The sequence below is a fragment of the Eschscholzia californica genome, unplaced genomic scaffold, assembly GCF_041429995.1.
Source record: "Eschscholzia californica isolate CP2 unplaced genomic scaffold, dmEscCali1.0.p SCAF_3, whole genome shotgun sequence".
NCBI classification, from domain to species: Eukaryota; Viridiplantae; Streptophyta; class Magnoliopsida; order Ranunculales; family Papaveraceae; genus Eschscholzia; species Eschscholzia californica.
Window position 1 is genome coordinate 2,436,957 of NW_028238420.1, and position 11,227 is coordinate 2,448,183.

The 11,227-nt window shown below is 37.2% G+C and overlaps 1 pseudogene across 1 annotated transcript; it reads right to left on the reverse strand.

Moving 5' to 3' along the window:
* Window positions 1-6,654: 6,654 nt before the first annotated feature.
* LOC147547640 (uncharacterized) lies at window positions 6,655-10,638 on the reverse strand (annotated as a pseudogene). Its single transcript, XR_015236924.1, has 3 exons — window positions 10,482-10,638; window positions 8,889-8,965; window positions 6,655-8,047 (listed from the first exon to the last, which is right to left on the reverse strand). The product of XR_015236924.1 is annotated as an uncharacterized LOC147547640 (transcript).
* Between the last annotated feature and the right edge of the window lie 589 nt (window positions 10,639-11,227).

An 11,227-nucleotide genomic window follows, 5' to 3' on the forward strand; every position in this document is an offset into this window, starting at 1 on the left:
GTCGAACATGATAAGTCTTACTTTCTGATGAACGGTAAGAGCATAAAAAGAATTTATTATTTACTTTCTACTATTTTCCAAAGAAAATGTATAGTACTGTTGATCTTAGAGACATCGCATAGCTTGTTTGCTAGAGTGGTGGGTGTGATTGAGGCTTGAGGCGGTGGGAGATCAGTTGTTCTTCATATCAAACCACCATTGGAGTTCTAGCAAGCTACAAGGTGGGAGATCAGTTGATCATTCAGGTGTCTGGATTAGAGGAGCAACATGTGAAGCTCTTGGTCTTCGCATTCGATTGGAAAGGTTTGAGGGAAAATTTAACGATTAACGTAATCCTATAACTCCTAGTTATTATTTGCTTATGCATGATGATCCTGGACCATACTAGTGTTAGACATGAGATGTCTGAGATTCCGCTTAGAACACTAGGTGACAGCACAACTCAACAATCATTTGGCTACGTTCCCTTCTAACCGAATTAGGCTTTCCTGAAACGATGTCATCTACATTATTTGTGATAACAAGTTTGCCATAATGCTATCACCTGACTCAGTCTTTCATGAAAGAACAAAACACATTGAAGTGGATATCCACTTGATTCGAGAAAAGTGCGCTCAAGTGTTATCAAACTAAATTTTGTGTCATTGTCTAATCAAATTGCAGATATATTCACTAAACCTGTTGGTCCGTCATAACTGCAGTCATCTTTTGTGAAGCTGGGTCTCGTCGACATCTTCGCCTCATCTTGAGGGGGAGTGTTGAAATTAGAAAATATATGATTTTTATCCTTCAACATTTAGTTCCCATTGTTAGATTAAGATTATTATAATGTATCAGTATAATATATTATTTGATACATCTATTCTTTGATTTGTATCTAGACTATATAAAGAGATGTATAGGATGAATCAATATATACAGAAATCAGAATTCAATTGTTTGCAGAAAGTGCCTCTATTTGAGAGGTTTTAATGTCTCAAACTCAACAGATTATATATTGTTAACCATAGGTTCTTGTGACAGAGTTGTCATAGACAACAAATCCTTAATACTGTAACCTAAAGGATAAAATTATGCCGAGCAACTATTATCCTTAGTAAACTTAGAGATAGAGAGTAAGTTCTTACTTATATTTGGTGCAATCAGCACATTTGTTAATTCAAAAAGAGAGATGTCATAGTAATTTAGTAAACTAGCAAAAGAAAAACAAACCATAATTGGTTGAGAACTTAGGGAGAGTTTATGGAGAGCTATTTTAAGGTAAGAAGAGGTAGAAGTCATCTTCAATTTATTCGTTCGTGTTAGTACTTATAGAAACAAAAATCTGTCTTGAGACAGAAAGATAGTTTAGGAGGGAACTTTAGTAAGTGTTGTAAACAAAATCTGTTCATCTAGTTGATCACGGGTGCCTATAACTAGATTCATCATTATAAAGGCCCCATAGATCTTTATATTACTTATACCTTACACCAATATAAGCTTTCTACTTTCTTCTCTAATAGTAACAAACAAGACTTTGAAGTTTCATTACCATTTGGTCTTTGTATAATATCTAGATTATCTGGTACCCTCCCACGATGGAAATGATGTTCTTATTCTCATTCGTTTATAAATTACTTAGTTCTCTCCAATATCTTGTAATTATATGTCGTAAGGCGATATCATAAAATAGTAGATTTGATTTCAACGTTGCAAATAAGTGATTTAACAGTGAAGTTTATAATAAATCCAATGGAAAGTGGATGGCTGGCAAATTATGCATGAAGGTGAATTCATTTTCCATTGAGGCATCCCATTGTGTGGGTCAGTTGTTTTTTTTTTTTTGTTGACAATGTGGGTCAGTTGTTATCATGCCCCTTGATGCTTTTTGTTAGGCCACTTAAATGTGACCAAGATATTATTAGGTATTTTTCAAAGGTCATCATAACCATAAAAGTTATTTTTTCTTAAGATCTAATTTGTTGGTAGCTAATATATGGATAATCAAACATTTTATGTGTACAACTATTTTATGTGGAAAATTAATAAAATTACAAATCTTAAATGGACAACAATTTTATAGGGGACATTAATTTGATATTTTTCAACCAATCCTTCTTCATTATTTTTCGGATCCACTCATAAAGACCTTCCAATGAACATCCGTACCATAATTACACCGGTAAAATAATAAGTTTCAATTTCTAGGGTTTTGATCAATTAAGATTTGGGTATGTAAAACATCTGGTTAGTTAAGTCGATAATGGTTTTCATTAAGAACTGTTCTCCCAACATTTCTGCCAATCTTTCTCAATTTCTGAAAAGAAAGCTTCAAACTCTTCTTCTGTTGGCATTGTGAAGAGAATGAACTCTCACTTTAGCAATGGAAGAACCGTAGAGAGAGAGAGAGAGAGAGAGAGAGTTCAGTTCAACAGAGAGAGTTAGAGAGGAGACGATCAAAGGAGATTAACAATTGATATTTCCCTGTATATTCATTAGGGTTACAAATGATGTATATATAGGTATACAAATGAGGTTGAAGATAAGTACAAACTAAAGATATATAAGGTTTTATCAAATCTAAGTTGGTTATGATCTTTGATGATGGCAGTTGTGATTTTGCTTGTTCGGGTCGACTAGAGTGCTGCCGGGTCTTGTTTGCTCGTGTTGTGGCCCCTCAAGTTGGAGCGGAAATAGAAAAAATGCCAACTTGCCAACAATCTTTGAAAATGCATCAACTTCTAAAGGTTTCGTGAATATGTCTGCAATCTGCTATGTTGTTGGTGTAAATTTAGTAGCAATAAGGTTGGATTTAAGCTTTTCACGGACTAGATGACAATCTATCTCAATATGCTTCGTGCGTTCATGAAAAACCGGATTGTCTGCAATGTGAAGAGCGGCGCGGTTGTCACAATGTAATGTCATAGGGGAAGGATGATCAAATCCGAGATCCTTGAGAAGATATTTGAGCCATTGGTGGAGCTCACAAGTGAGGGTGACCAATACACGATATTCTGCCTTGGTAGAAGAACGTGCAGTAGTATGTTGTTTCTTGGATTTCCATGATAATGGGCTTGATCCAAGCATGGTGAAATAACCTGTCGTAGAATGTCGGGAGGATGGGCGACCAACCTAGTCATAATCACAATAGCCAGAAATGTGGAAAGAACTGGTTGCCGAAAGGAAGAGACCATGATCCAGAGAACCTTTGATATAACGAAGGACACGGTTAGCAGCATCCAAGTGGAGTGAAGTCGGCATCTGCATGAACTGACTAAGATTGTTTATGGCGAAAGTGATATCAGGTCGAGTAACTGTCAGATAAATCAAGCAACCAAGAAACCGTCGATAAGTGGTTGGATCCGGAAGAGGAATCCCGTCGGTGGAAGTAAGACGAAGTTTCTGTTCCATCGGAAAAGGAGAAGGACGGGCAGCAGTGAGGCCCGAGTCGCGGAGGATACGAAAGGCATATTTTCTTTGACATAGAAATATGCCAGAGGAAGAACGTGAAACCTCTATTCCCAACAAATATTTTAGTTTGCCAAGGTCTTTAAGTGAAAATGCATTTCCTAAAAATAATTTGAGTTTCGAAATTGCCAATTCATTGTTCCCTGTAATTATTATGTCATCCACGTAGACAAGGACATGGATTGTGATATTGGATTTGACGTAAGAAAATAAGGTATAGTCGAACATAGACTGGGTGAATCCTTTTTGAAGGAGAACGAAGGAGAACTTGGAAAACCATTACCTAGAGGCTTGTTTAAGGCCATAAATGGACTTATGGAGTCGACAAACACGTGTCTCCCCCTTACTGGAGTAACCCAGAGGTAATGTCATGAAGACTTCTTTGTCCAAGTCACCTTGGAGAAAAGCGTTATTCACATCGAGTTGATGGAGAGGCCAATGTTTAATGGCCGCAATAGAGAGAAGGACACGAACAATTACTAATTTAGCAACAGGGGCAAATGCGTCATGATAGGCCAAGCCTTCAATTTGTGTATAACCTTTGGCAACTAGACGAGCTTTCTATCGATCGATGGATCCATCAGGTTTGAATTTGATCTTATAAACCCATTTGCAGCCTATGAGTCCTTTGTCTTTAGGAAGAGGAACGAGGGACCATGTTTTATTAGATTCCAAAGCTTGAACTTCTTTGGTCATGTCCTCTCTCCAATGTGGAATTTTTCATAGCTTGAGAAAACGAGGAAGGCTCATTTTTGATAAGACGGAAGCTAGGAAGATTTTACGACCCGTGGATAGAGAAGTGTCATAAAGAGAATTTGATAACGGATAAAGAATATTTGATTTGGATTCAGAGAATGGGAAGCCAGGAGTGGTGCAAACATAGTCATCTAAATGCGATGGTGGATGTCAAATACGTTAAGGACGAAGAGGCGTAATTTGATCGCCAATCACAGAGGAACGAGTGATGTCCAACTGTTGGTCAGGAATCGCAGTTGAGTCAGAGGTGTTGGTCGACTGAGCAGCTGGGTTTGGAAAAATAGGGAGGGTGCCTGTAGAATCAAAGGAGAGCAGAAGATGACCCGATCGAGGAATAACTGGATTTGTGGTGCTCGTAGAGGACCCAATTGGGTCAGCGATGGTGACTGAAGGCACATCAGGTGATGAGAGCCCAGAAGGAAGTTCAGTGTCTGTGGGCACTCTATGAGTGGGCAAGACCGAAGTGTCAGACATGGGAAAGATGAAAGTGCCATCGTCTTGAATGGACATGAAGGGACGTTGAGGTGATTGTACAACGGGTGGGGGTGATTTTGAGGTCATGGGAAACGTTAATTCGTGAAAAACAACATCACGTGAAACAATAATGCGACGATAACGTACATCATAAAGTTTGTATCTCTTTTCCCCGTGCGGATAACCTAAAAAAATTGCCAGATTGGCGCGGTTATCCATCTTGGTGGTGGGGGATTGTGTACGTAAAAAGCATAAACAACCGAACACACGAAAGTGAGAAAAAGAAGGTGGTGATCCAAGTAATTTTTCATGTGGTGAAAGACCATGAATTATAGGTGTTGGGAGTTTATTAATAAGAAAGACGACCGTTAAAACACATTCTCCCCAAAAGGATAATGAAAGATTGACTTGAAGTCGGAGGGAATGAGCAACTTCCAATATGTGACGATGTTTTCGCTCAACTACTTCGTTTTGTTGCGGAGTGTAAGTGCAACTACGTTGGTGTATTATTCCATGTGTGAAAAACCAACACTATAAAAATGAAGGCTATTGCGGACGGAAAAAAACTGTCGGTAACATGGGAAACACCGTCGGCAGTATACTTTGCCGACGGCACAAGAGTGTCGGCTTTAAAGCGGTAGGCAATATTACTGCCGACGACTCTGCCGACGGTTCAAAGGGTGTCGGTCCGTATATTACCGACGATATCCTAACTTCTCCCTGCCGTCGGCAGGTTCCGTAGTGATTCGTAACTAATTTTTATTGCCGACGGTGTTTCTTTTTAAAATCACCGTCGGCAATGGATTTTGGCGCCAAATTTTTTTCGCGCCCTTTATAGTTGCCCTTATTCTGCCGACGCCTTTTAGCCGTCGCTACCAAATTTTTTCGACGGAATATATACTGTCGGCAATAACTTTCTTAATTGTTTTTAAAAATCGATTTTTGTCACCCATTGCTGCAGTATGTGATCCATAAACTGCAGCAACATAATGAAAAATTACCTGATAAACATACATTCGAAAGAAATTCATAACAAAATAACCAAAAGCATTCATATATATATAATAAAACTTCTTTCTTCAACCGTCCAACATCAAAATCATTCACAAAGCATTCATATATATAACAAAACTCCTTTCTTCAAAATTCATACTTTTCGTCATCGATTTCAATCCCTACAATGAAAAAGAAACAAAACATATCTTAGGATCGAATGGCTTAACATTGAATTTGATTCAAAGTTCACCAAACAACAACTATAACAATTATATCAAAATAAAAAAACAACTATAGCAATTAGTACTCTCAGACGTAATCATGAATATGAATCAATCTTTCAGGAGGAACAGTAAGATTATAACGGTTCCGTAGCCGAAATGGATATAGTTTAATTAATAAGCAAGACATTGTGGTATGGCCTGGACAAAACCATTCTCTCCAAATGCAGTATAAAATAGTCACAATAGTTAAGTTTAGAACTTACTTCCACATTCAGGACCACCTATCAATTCGGTCCACTTAAGATATATTTTCTTCCTATATTCTCTCCACAATCAGGACCCATAAATGAGACTCAAAACTTCAATTCTCTCATGGTTCAACATTCCACGATTCCACCTAAAGACTTAATAAGCAGCATGAAGACTAATATGATACTAGAACTATAGCTAGGTTAACAACTAGAAGGCATGAATAACATAAATAAAATTAGCACTAATGGGATTAACTTCAGCAACTGTGCTCAGGAAACCTAAACTCTATCTGTAGTAGTCCTAACTTGCATAGCAAGTTTACCTCAGCCAAAACATGTAACCTATACGAAAGTAACTACTAATCATAGTTCGATTATCAAAAGATCGACGTAAATTCAGTGTAGGTAAGTTGGTTGTATATAGCTAAATATTTTTATTAGCATACTCTAAAAAAAAACAAGTAGTTGGATCAGTGACTTCTAGTTCGATTATCATAAATGAAAAACTAATTTTCATACAATGTCTTCCGCCAATTAGACAAATAACTATGACATGTTTCCTCACGACATGTTGAGCAAGCCATTTTACCCTTCGTACTCCAACCTGATAACATGGCAAGTCCTGGATAATCACTTATGGTCCATAACAAACCCGCACGCAAACTGAATATTTCATTTTTAGAAGCATCATAAGTGTCTATCCCTTCTTCCCACAATTCTTTGAGTTCATCAATCAAAGGCCTCAAATACACGTCTATGTCATTTCCCGGACTATGAGGTCCAGGTATAAGCAAAGATAGTATCATGTTAGGTTGTTTCATGCACAACCACGGCGGTAAATTGTAAGGAATAAGGACCACAGGCCATGTGCTGTGCGAAACGCTCATTCTTCCGAAGGGATTGAAACCATCACTTGCCAAACCCAATCTCACATTTCTTGAGTCTGCAGCAAATGTTGGATTCTTAACATCGAAATCTTTCCAAGCTTCAGAATCTGCAGGATGCCTTAACACCCCATCTTTGTTGCGAACTTCATCATGCCATCTCATATCTGTTGCACTCTTTGATGACATGTATAGTCGTTGTAATCTTGGTTTCAAGGGGAAGTGACGAAGAATCTTTGCAGGTGTCTTTTTTTTTCTCATCTTTATAGCGAGACTCGCCACACCTCGTACACTTTTCTAGCCCAGAATTTTCTTTGTAATACAACATACAATCATTCGGACATGCATCGATTTTAACATAGTTCAATCCCAAATCTGAAATCAACTTTTTGCATTGGGTAAAATTCTCAGGCAAAGTACACCCGTCAGGTAGAGCATCTCTCAGTAACTGGAGTAATAACTTGAATGACTTGTCACTCCACCCTCCAATTCATTTATAGTTCCATAATTTCATAAAAAAAGATAACATAGTCATCTTATCACAACCAGGGTATAACTGTTTCTTCGATTGTTCTAACAATCTAGCAAACTTGTTGTTCGAAGAATTGTCGTTTTCTACCCCATCAGCTGCACTATTGGTATCTCCGCCAATGTCATAAACTCCACAAATGTCTCGCACCATACCTTCTAGGTCTTCATCATCGTCAGCATCTTCTAAGACTTGTTCATTTGTAACCTCGACTGTTGTGTGCATACGACAAGTTGTAGATCTATCTTCTCCGTGACAAAACCAAGTTACGTAATTTCTCATCATCCCATTCCAAAACAAATGTCCCTCAACTGTTTCTCTATCGGCATACTTTGTATTTAAGCATTTAACACATGGACATTTAATTTTATTATCTTCAGTAACTACCCCGTGACTAAACGCATAATCCAAGAAAGAAACGACACCATCTTCGTATTTTTTTGATCTTCTGTCGGAGTTCAGCCAAGACTTATCCATGAAAGGTAACTTCATCAATACAACCCCGTGTTAGCATGACATGAACTAATACTATGTATGAAATACATTTAACATGGAATTTAAAGGATAAAGAATATGCCATTATTCAAACTCAAGCAAAAGAAGTAAGGTTCTTCATTTATGTTATTGATAAATAACATGAATATCATAAAGAATCATGAAGTTATATGCCTTGGTAGATGTATTTCTGTTTTTACTAGTAGCTAGGTAACTGAAAAAAAGAAGAAGAAGATACAAATCTGACATCTTTCCTTATAAAAGAAAGGATCCTTCACACTTATTTCTGGTTCTAAGAGGACAATGAAAGCCACAACAAAATCATCTCTGCTATATTATTCTAAGAAATCTAAATTTTGAACCTAAGAGATATAAGAATCCAATAACTCTGGTCCCGTCTATGATTTTGTTAGCATCTATTTACATGGAGTGCACTGCTAGTTAACTGCTTGGATAACAAATTAGTGCACTCTCATGGGTCATCTCGTTGTTCATCCACGATGTACACCCATCACCATAAAATACATAAAATAGACAGGTTACGAGTACGGGTACACGAGGGAGTCAATATATCTATATAAAACTAATATTAGTTTATGGAAGAGTTCGACAAAAGAGGACTGCCAAGAAAAAGAATTTTCAGATCCACATTCACAATGGACACATAAGAGACTTGAGATATCTTACTCAAATATAAGACAACATCAAAATCGTAATTTTCAGATCCACATTCACAATGGACACATTCAATAAGAAAACTAACAATGCAAATATCTTACTCAAATACAAGACAACATCTCAACTACTGAATACATATAAGAGCAAAAGTTACCGATAATAACAGCGCAAATTTCGAGTGCCTTTGGATCTTTAAAAGTGACAAATGCAGTTTTTGATTGCCCAATACCACTGCCAACAAAAACCCACAACCATAAATAAATTAGCCAAACTTGAAAAAGGAAAAAACCTTTAAGAACAACAAAAGTCTCAAATAAGAAACCCTAATTACCTAAAGTATTTGACTTGAAACATGTCTTGTGTTGAAAAATGCCTCGAATGTGAGTCAACATCAAAATCGTAGTTCAACTGTAGTCTTATAAATGACTATTATCAATGGAAGGGGGTCAATCTGTTTTAGGTTTTGGGTAGAGATAGTATAGTGTTAGGATTAATGAATTATAGTTTGAACAAGAACAATAAATACCCAAGAAGGGTCTGTTGTGCTTGGAATTGATACTTCTTCATATAAAAAAACATATCTTGTTATGATCTTCATACTTAGAAATGGGATCTTGTCATTAGCAACATTAGGTTTTTTCTTTTCGCAGCTTTACGCGGTAAAGAATAATATATATAAATTTTCAGGCTTTGTTTGGATTAACAATGAGGTACGATAACTCGTAACTCGTATACTAAGTCACTACTATGGTTATGATTCCATTCTAATTTGAATAAAAACTTCATACAATCAGATCTAAATTAAGAAGCCAAAAAATTTTGCAGGAAAGAGAAAACACAATGAAAAAGCTTAGCAAATGCGAAAAAGAGAATTTGCTCCGTTTATGTAATTTGCTTGATATCCCGTATTCTAATTCGGACACTGAAAAGGTTTGTTAATATCATTATCGTGCAAACTTCTGACCTACACAATCTCATCTAGACGGATGACGGATAAAGGGTGACGAGTAGGCACTTCACTTTTACTTGAGTGTGACCATATAACTTGTCAAATGGAAAACGACACACGATGGGTGCCCGTGTCTCTTGCTTGAGTTATCATAATTTTGTTGCCAATGCAGGGAACAATATATAAAAGTGGTTAAAAAAAGGTTCATAGTTTTGGGTAATCGATCATGATATCATCTGTTTGACAATTTTTCATACTAATTCAATACAATGAGCTGCAAACAACTTCTGTACTTAATCAAACTTCTTATCTTTCAACCTGATCTTTAAACCCCAATCAAAATGTGAGCTCTTCATATTCTTCCTAGATCAAATTTCCGTTCTTTCGAATAACTTACTCAGTTAATCAGCATATAGTGTATTCACTAAGAAGGATTAAACCAATCTAAAAATTCACAATGTATACAAAATTTCCAATTCCTCTATCTTCTACTACTAAAATTGGGTGAGAACATATATAAACAACAACTACCTAGTTCAAAATTAGTGCTAATAAGAAATTACCAAGTCCAGATTGGGTTTCTTGGTTGTACTAGTATCAATTCCAAGAAAGAGAAATTACTAATAAGAAATTAGTAAACAGAAGGTATGTGTATCACTAACATAATTGATAAATACAAGTGCTGAATTAGAATGGAGGAACCCTAGCTGTATCTTTAAATACCTTCTAATGGTTAGAAAATGTTTACTGCTATACTAGAAATGGTATGAAAGATGAGAGAGAGAGACAGGGGAGAACCTGGGTTTCGAGTTCTTCTAATGGAGAGAAACAGCAGCAGAGATGACGCTGACCCTTCTTCGTCGTCGTCTTCTTCTAATGGAGTACTGAGAAAGAGGAACAATTTCAGAGAATTTCGATGATGGTAATGGAGTTAATAATGGAGTTGATAAATTAAGCCTTCATACCTTGTGTTTAATGGAGTACTGGTTAGCTAGGGCGTAAAAGGGGAAAAGAGAGATTCGTGAGTAGAGAAGGAAGAAGGAAGGGAGGTTAAGCCAGGCTAGGGCATAAAATGGGTATGGGCCGACGGCCTTTAAAAAATCCGTCGGCCAAAGGGTTTCGCGGAAAACACGGCCGACGGTGAGAAAAATCTTTTTCCGTCGGCAAATGAATTTCCAAAACTTTTCCCACCACCGCGAAAATTCGCGCCATTTATTTACCGTCGGTTCCAAGTAACACCGTCGACAAAGTCCTACCACCGACGGTTTATTAGGTTGTCGGCCGTGCCGTCGGTGAAAGGAATCGAATGGAGGCCACCGTGGTGTTATGTGCGACGGTTTTATTAGACAACTGTCGGCAATGGTCACCAATGCCGACGGTGTTTTGGTTTATCCGTCGGCTATAGCCTTATGGCCGTCGATATCTTTATGTGCCGTCGGCACTGGCCGTCGCCAATAAGCCGTGTTTTTGTAGTGCAATTTGAAGGTCTTTATTCATGAACTTACATTAATGATTTTCTTGTTAAATTGGGTTGTAATGTAACA